This window comes from Rousettus aegyptiacus, unplaced genomic scaffold (genome assembly GCF_014176215.1).
Source record: "Rousettus aegyptiacus isolate mRouAeg1 unplaced genomic scaffold, mRouAeg1.p scaffold_m13_p_2, whole genome shotgun sequence".
Classification (NCBI taxonomy): Eukaryota; Metazoa; Chordata; class Mammalia; order Chiroptera; family Pteropodidae; genus Rousettus; species Rousettus aegyptiacus.
The window spans coordinates 16,927,099-16,934,665 of NW_023416295.1; the positions used below are offsets into that span (position 1 = coordinate 16,927,099).

Below are 7,567 nucleotides of genomic sequence, written 5' to 3' on the forward strand. Positions count from 1 at the left end.
TTTCTTCAAAAGTATGATTCAAGTTACTTCTCCCATGAAGTCTTCCTAGAATAAACTCCCATTCTGTTCTTTCCGTTATTGTTCTTTGCACATTGGAATTTACATAACTGTTTACTTGTCAAATAGCTGGAAAGGTTAATCAGTTAAAGAAAAAAGTCCCAAGTCAATACACAACTTTTATTGCAACTTTAAAATATCACAGGTAAGTCGGAGGACATCTTGGTGTTTCTGTAGCTGGACAACTTTAACTTTATCCATCATCAGCCTGATTAACTGTTCCTTTTTCAGAAACATAGATACCATCCAAAAATTTTCTGATAATCACCGTGTTTTTAACTGTTGTGGCTTGTTGAATCAAAGCAGCTGGATTTGATATAAATTCAATGTCATTTCCTTCAAGAATTAACTCATCTTTCTGGGCTTTAGATACTGAGCAAGCAACACCTGAGCTCATTCGAACCCTGAGGATGTATTTTTCACACAAAAAATTTCGAATTTCAGTAAGAGTACCATTCTCCTGAAGTGAGCGTACACAGACTTCATCTTGGAAGGGAAGCCCAGAGTAACCCCTCTGATCATGTTCTGTACATGACTGCAGATAGTACAAATAGCAGCCAGTTCCTTTCTACTTCCCCACCATTTGTTGACCCAGAATCTCCCTCTCTCTCTCTCTCTCTCTCTCTCTCTCTCTCTCTCTCTCTCTCTCTCTCTCTCTCTCTCTCTCTCTCTCTCTCTCTCGTTCTCTCTCTCTCTCTCTCTCTCTCTCTCAATCTCTCTTTTTATTAAGGAGATTGAGCTCTACATTGATGTGCAATAACCAAGCTTCCCTTCAGAGTGATATCCACATTTTCTGGAATGTTGACACTCTGATTGCTGAGAAGGGTCTTTATCTTTGTAGTAAATGCAGCAAAGAGCCCTTGCTTTCGATTTTTCAAAAAATTAAGTTTCTCGCATAAGATTGCTTTTTGATTGTTCTATGCTTGTATTTTTCAGGATACAACAGAAATATTATTTATTTAAATATTTAAACCTCCTTTTATACACATGAATATAAATGCTCAATATTTAATATTTACCATTAGATTAAAAAATGTTTCTAACTTTTATTATACATCATGGGAAATTATTATTTACTATTTCCTTAGATATCTTAGTCACTGATACTCATCTTTGTTTTTAAATTTGATTTTGAAATTATTTAAATTTCGCTAAAAATTTACAAGAATAGTACAACGAACTCTGTATACCTTTTACCTAGATTCACTATTTGTTAACATTTTTGCAACATTCATTTTATTATGTCCTAGTGCACTCATGTACATTTTCTCTCCCTGTGTGTGTGTACACACACATAAATGTATATGTGTATATATATGGGTAGCTAGATAGCTAGATGATAGATAGAGATATTTAAATGTAAATATATTTTTTCTCATGAACTATTTGAGAGTGGGTTGCAGGCATCATACTCCTTTACCTGTATGTACCCCAGTGTGCATTTTGTAAGAATAAGGACTTTCCCTTACATAACCATAGTACAATGACCGAGCTCAGGAAATTTAACACAAATCCAATATTATGATCCAATCCAAAAAGCATTTTTAAATGTTGAAATTTCACTAATTGTCTTAATAATGTTTTTTATATATTTTCTCTGAGTCCAGGACCCAGTCCAGGAACATTACATTCAGTTGTCATATGATTTTAGTCTCCTTCATTGGAACAGTATCTTAGCCTTTCTTTTTCTAAAATGACATAAATATATTTTTAAATCTTTTTTTTTCATGTGTGAGAAAATTTAAGTTCTACTCCGATAGGAAATTTCAATCATACAATACAGCGTTATTAATTATAGCCACCATGTTATACATTAGATACTCAGATCTTATTCATCTTACCGCTAAATGTTTATAGTCTTTTACAAAACTTTTCCCCTATTTTTCCCACCCTCCAGCCCCTGGCAACCACCAATCTGTTCCATTTCTAGGAGTTCAATTTTTTCTAGATTCCACATATAAATGAGATCATACAGTATTTTCCTTTTTCTGTCTGGCTTATTTTGCTTAGCATAATATCCTCAAGTTCCATCCATGTTGTTATAAACAGCAGAATTTTTTTTTTCTTGGCTGAGTAATGTTCCATCCTAGATACATACCAATCATTTTTATCTGCTCATCCATTCATGGAAGTTTGAGTTGTTTTCATACCTTGGCTGCTGTCAGTAAGGCTTCAATGAACATGGGAGTTCAGATATCTTTTTGAGATCCTACATTCATTTCCTTTGGTTTATGCGCAGATGTGGGAATATGGTGGTGGGAATTTGCTGGACCATATGGTAGTTCTGGTTTTATCTTTTTGAGGAAAATTCACAGTTTTCCATAGCGGCTTCACCAATTTACATTCCCACCAACAGTGCACAGGGATTCTTATTCTCCACGTAAAATGACTTGAATATTTTTGAAGAACCCTGCTTAGTTATTTTGTAGAATGTTCCTCAGTTTTGATTAGTTTGATATTTCTTTGTGATTATATTTAGGTTTTGCATTTTTGGGGGAAAAATATTATCAAAGGGAAATTGTGTTCTTCTCAGGACACAAATCTTCTCACATTAAGATATCTCTTTGTAATTTCTATTACTTTGTGATTTATAAATAATTTATAGGGAGATATTTGAGATTATAGAAATATCCTGTTCCTCCTGAAAACTTCATCCACTAGTCTTAGCATCCATTGATGACTCTTGCCTAAATCAACTAGTTAACTTATTAATTACTAATCAATTGTTTAAAAAGTGATTTTCTACATACTTTATTCATTTTACATTATAATGTAAAGAAGAACTTTCTTTTATCCCTTATTCACTCATTTATAGATATCAGCATGTATTCTTAGATTCTTATTTTAATTATTTGAGTTATATGTTGTTACTTTCATTATTTCAATTGAGGCACGAAGTGTCCGGGATTTGGTCAGTGGGAGTTCCTTTGGGACTTTGTTTTTATATTCTCATTATCTTTTGTTTAGTGATACATAGATCCATAAGAGTTTTATTTGCTTATACTATTTACTATCTGAATCACAAAGGTACCGTCTTAATGAAATCATCAAGTAATAGCATCAGGTAAAAGTATAACTTCCAAAAAATTAAAAAAACATGATTCATACAAAGCCATAGTAAGTGTGTATTAAATAATTATTGTACTCCTTAATGAAGGGACCAATAATATGGTAAATCTGATTAAAAAGAGAATTTGAGAGTCTTGGTAAACATAGTCAATGAAACATGGAATGCTAAAATAAGATTGTACAGTTAGATATCAAACTGCTAATGTGCTACGTAGCAATGCAACTGTAATCATTTGTATTCTCTTTTATATGAACAGACATCTGTAAATTAACACTTAATTTCACAGAGATCAGGCACTTACGAGTATAAAATAATACTAAATCAAACAAAGGTACATTATCCTAGAAATTTAAATAATCCTTGGGTGGGTCTGTTACAAAATGCTTCATATTATATTGTAAGAACAAGCACTATCCTTTGCCTTATTTCCAGATTTTGGAAAATTTTTCTTATTTCCTCAAAGTTATAGTTCTCTTAAATGGTCATATCTTTTGTGGTCTATTCTTCTATTTGAATAGAAAATCTAAAATTTTCATTTAAGCCATTTCACCTGTGACGTCAGAACTTGTCTGCTGTAATAATCCAGCCTGAATGCGAAGACTCAGTAGAGTTTTGTTCTCCTCTTCTTTGAAATACTTAATTTTTACATGTTTCCTGTTATTTTCTATCTTCTTATCTTTGTGTGTTTTGTTCTTTTTCTGGAACCTTTTTGATTTTTTCACAGTTCTTTAAACTGCAGAGTCCCAATTTAACAAATGCCAAGAACACACGGCATCTATGATATTTCAGTATACCCTTATCTGCAAATGTTGTACAAAATAACGCGGTAGACTTATTTTTTAATCAATAAAAATTAAAACATGATATGTTATAAAGCTTTTTCTATTTATTGTTATTTGTTATTTACTCATTCCAACACTCATACGTTCATTAAAAACTTTATCGTAGTAAAAAGTATATTAACATAAGATTTACTATATTAACCATTTCTAAGTCTGTCTTTTTTTATCTAACTCATTTCACTTAGCATAGTACCCTCTAAGTCCATCCAGGTTGTTGCAAATTGTAAAATTTCATTCTTCTTTTTTATGGCTGAGTAATAATTTATTGTACCACTTCTTTATCCAGTTGTCTATTGATAGGCACTTAAGTTGCTTCCCTATTTTGGCAATTGTAAATAGTGCTGCAGTTAACATAGAGGTGCATATATCTTTTCAAATTAGTGTTTTAGATTTCTTCAGAAAAATACCCAGAAGTGGAATTGCTGGTTCATAAAGTAGTTCTGCTTTTAATTTTTTGAGGAAATTCCACATTGTTTTCCACTGTGGCTGTACCAATTTGCAATCCCACCAACAGAGCTCAAGGGTTCCCTTTTCTCCACATCCTAACCAATACTTGTTCTTTGATTTATTGATGATAGCCATTCTGACAGGTGTGAAGTGATATCTTGTTGTGGTTTTAATTTGCATTTCTTTGATGATTAGTAACATTAAACATCTTTTCCTGGATCTATTGGCCATTTGTATACCCTCTTTTGAGAAATGTGTATTCAGGTCCTCTGTCCATTTTTTAATTAGACTTTCTGTTTTTGGTTTTGTTTTTTTTTTGTTTTTAGACTCTATTTTATTTATTTCTTCTCTGATCTTTATTATTTCCTCTCTTTTACTCACTTTGGGCTTTGCTTGCTGTTCTTTTTTGTTGGTGGTGTTTCTTTAAGTATAAGGTTAGATTGTTTGAGATTTCTCTTGTTTCTTGATGTAGGTCTGTATTGCTATAAATTTCCCTCTTAGGAGTGCTTTCACTGTGTCCCATAGATTTTAGGTCATTGTGTTTTCATTTTCATTTGTCTCAAAGTATCTATCGATTTCTTCCTTGATCTCATTGTTGACCCATTCATTGTTTAATAGCATGTTATTTAGCCTCCATGTGTCTGTGTGTTTTTCCTGTTTTTTGGTAATTGATTTTTAGTTTTATATTATTGTGGTCAGAGAAGACACTTGATATGATTTCAATATTTTTAAATTTATTAAGACTTGTTTTATGGCCTAACATGTGGGCTAGATTGAAATATGTTTCATGTGAGCTTGAAAAACATGTATATTCCGCTGCTTTGGGGTCAAATTATCTAAAAATATCAATTAAATACATCTGGTCTAGTGTGTCATTTAAGGCCACTAGTGCCTTGTCAATTTTCTGTCTGGAAGATCTGTCCTTTGGTGTTAATAGAGCGTTAAAGTACCCTACTGTGAGTGTATTTCTGTCAATGCAAATGTTGTTATGCTTGATGTTAAACTATCCTCATTTTTTAAAAATATTTTTTTCTTTTTGTTATTCTGATCAGGTGTTTTCTGCTCTCTTGTATTCCAAACCGCTGACTCAATCCTCTGCTTCATACAATCTACTGTTGATTCCCTCTAGTGTATTCTTCATTTCAGTTATATCCTTCATTTCTGACTAGTTATTTTTCTCCGGTTTCTATGTACTTGTTTTATGTTAACTCTCTCTTTGTTGAAGTTCTTACTAAGTTCCTTAAGCATCCTTATAACCAGTGTTTTGAACTTTGTATCTGATAGGTTGCTTGCCTTCATTTCATTTAGTTCTTTTTCTGGAGTTTTCTCCTCTTCTTTTATTTATGATGTGTTTCTTTGTTTCCTCATTTTGCCTGTCTCTGTGTTAGTTTCCATGTATTAGATAGATCTTCTATATCTCCCAGTCTTGGTCAGGTGGCCTTATATAGATGTCCTGTGTGGCCTAGTGGCACAGTCTTCCTGATCACCTGTGCCAAGTGCTCCAGGAGAGTCCCTTGTGTGGGCTGTGTGTGCCTTCCTGTTGTAGTTGAGCCTTGATTGCTGTTCCCGTGTAAGTGGGTGGGATTGACCCTCAGGTTGACTGGCTGTAAGGAATCACCACAGCTACTGCTTACAAGCTACTGTTTGGGGGCTTTCCCCACAGAGCATGATTTGCCCCTGCAGGCTCTGATGCCTGTCAGGAGCACCCTGGGAGTGTGCCGCTTATGGAGTTAATCAGGTGGTGCCCTGTTATGGTCTGAAGCCAGCTTCTGGTGTGTTCGGTCTGGGCCTCTTGGGAGAGGCTCCCATGCAGGCCAAAGTCAGCCACTGCCTGTGACTTGCAAGGCCTGCCGCTGCCTGCCAGCTGCCCATAAGGCTCAGCTGCTGAGCCTCAGGCAGTAAGCAAGTTGGGTGAGGTGGGGTCCCAGAGAGTCAACAGCGTGGAGTGACTGGTGTGAGCCAGGTTAACGCAGATTCAGTTTGGCGTCAGTGCTAAGCCTGGATCCACTCAGCAGGACCAGTCGCTGCTCGCCTGGGGGCTATGGACATCTGAGAGTTGTCCAAGAAAGACACTTGGACCAGGTCTGGCTGCCTACCTCTGAAAATGCATTTGGTAGTGTGAGAGCCAGGGTGGCTGCTTGCTGCTGAAAGAGTCTCCTGTGGTGTGAGAGTTGGGTGGGGTGGGCTCCCAGGAAGTCACTAGATTGGAGCAAGTGAATTTCACCAGGCCAATGCAGATTCAGATTTGGCCTTGTTGGGGGAGGGCTCAACACAGGAAAGATGGCGTCTGCCTGTAGTCTGCATGAGAGGAGGGCTCAACACAGGGACCATGTGGCTGTCCCTCCAGCTCTCACCTCGAAGCTTCACAACTCAGTCTCTCTGTGTATGTCTCTGGCACCTCCCAAGCCACAGTCCCTCCACTGGAGCGCAAGGTAAGTGCCCCTAAGCAGGAGAGTTTGTGCGTGGGCCCTTTAAGAGGACACCTGTATTTCTAGCACCCTTTTGTCTCACTCTGATGAACTGAATCCTCACTGATTTTTACAGCCAAATATTGCGAGGGTTTCTCTTACTGGCACTCATGCTTCGAGCCGGGGAGCCCAGTGTAGGCTTGGGACTCCCTGCTCCTCCGGGAGATCTCTGCAGCTGAGATATCCCTGTTGATTCACAACCGCCACACGTGTGTGTGGGGTCAGCTGATTTTGCATCTTCACTCCTCCTACCAATCTTGACATGGCTTCTTCTTTATAGCCTTAGCTGTAGGATTTCTCTTTGGCTATACTTCAGGTGATTTTCAGTGATGGTTGTTCCGTAATTTAGTTGTAATTTTGATGTGGTCATGAGAGGAGGCAAGCACAACTTTAACCTCTTTCTCCATTTCGACTGGACTCTGCTTTCAGTTATTTTGGATATATACCTAAAAATGGAATTGCTGGATTATATGGTAATATATTTTTAACTTTTTGAAGAACCACTACACTGTTTTCCATAGTGGCTGCACTATTTTACATTCCAGCCAGCAATGTAAAAGGTTTCAATTTCTCCAAATTTAAAACAATCCCAGTACTCATTTTCTGTTTTTGTCATAGTAGCCATCCTAATGAATATAACAAGATAGATATTTTATTGTGGCTTAAATTTGCATTTCCCTAAC

At 36.3% G+C, this 7,567-nt stretch overlaps 1 pseudogene; it reads right to left on the bottom strand.

Annotated features, from left to right (window-relative positions):
• Positions 1-250: 250 nt before the first annotated feature.
• LOC118613859 lies at positions 251-2,240 on the bottom strand (annotated as a pseudogene).
• Positions 2,241-7,567: the final 5,327 nt, after the last annotated feature.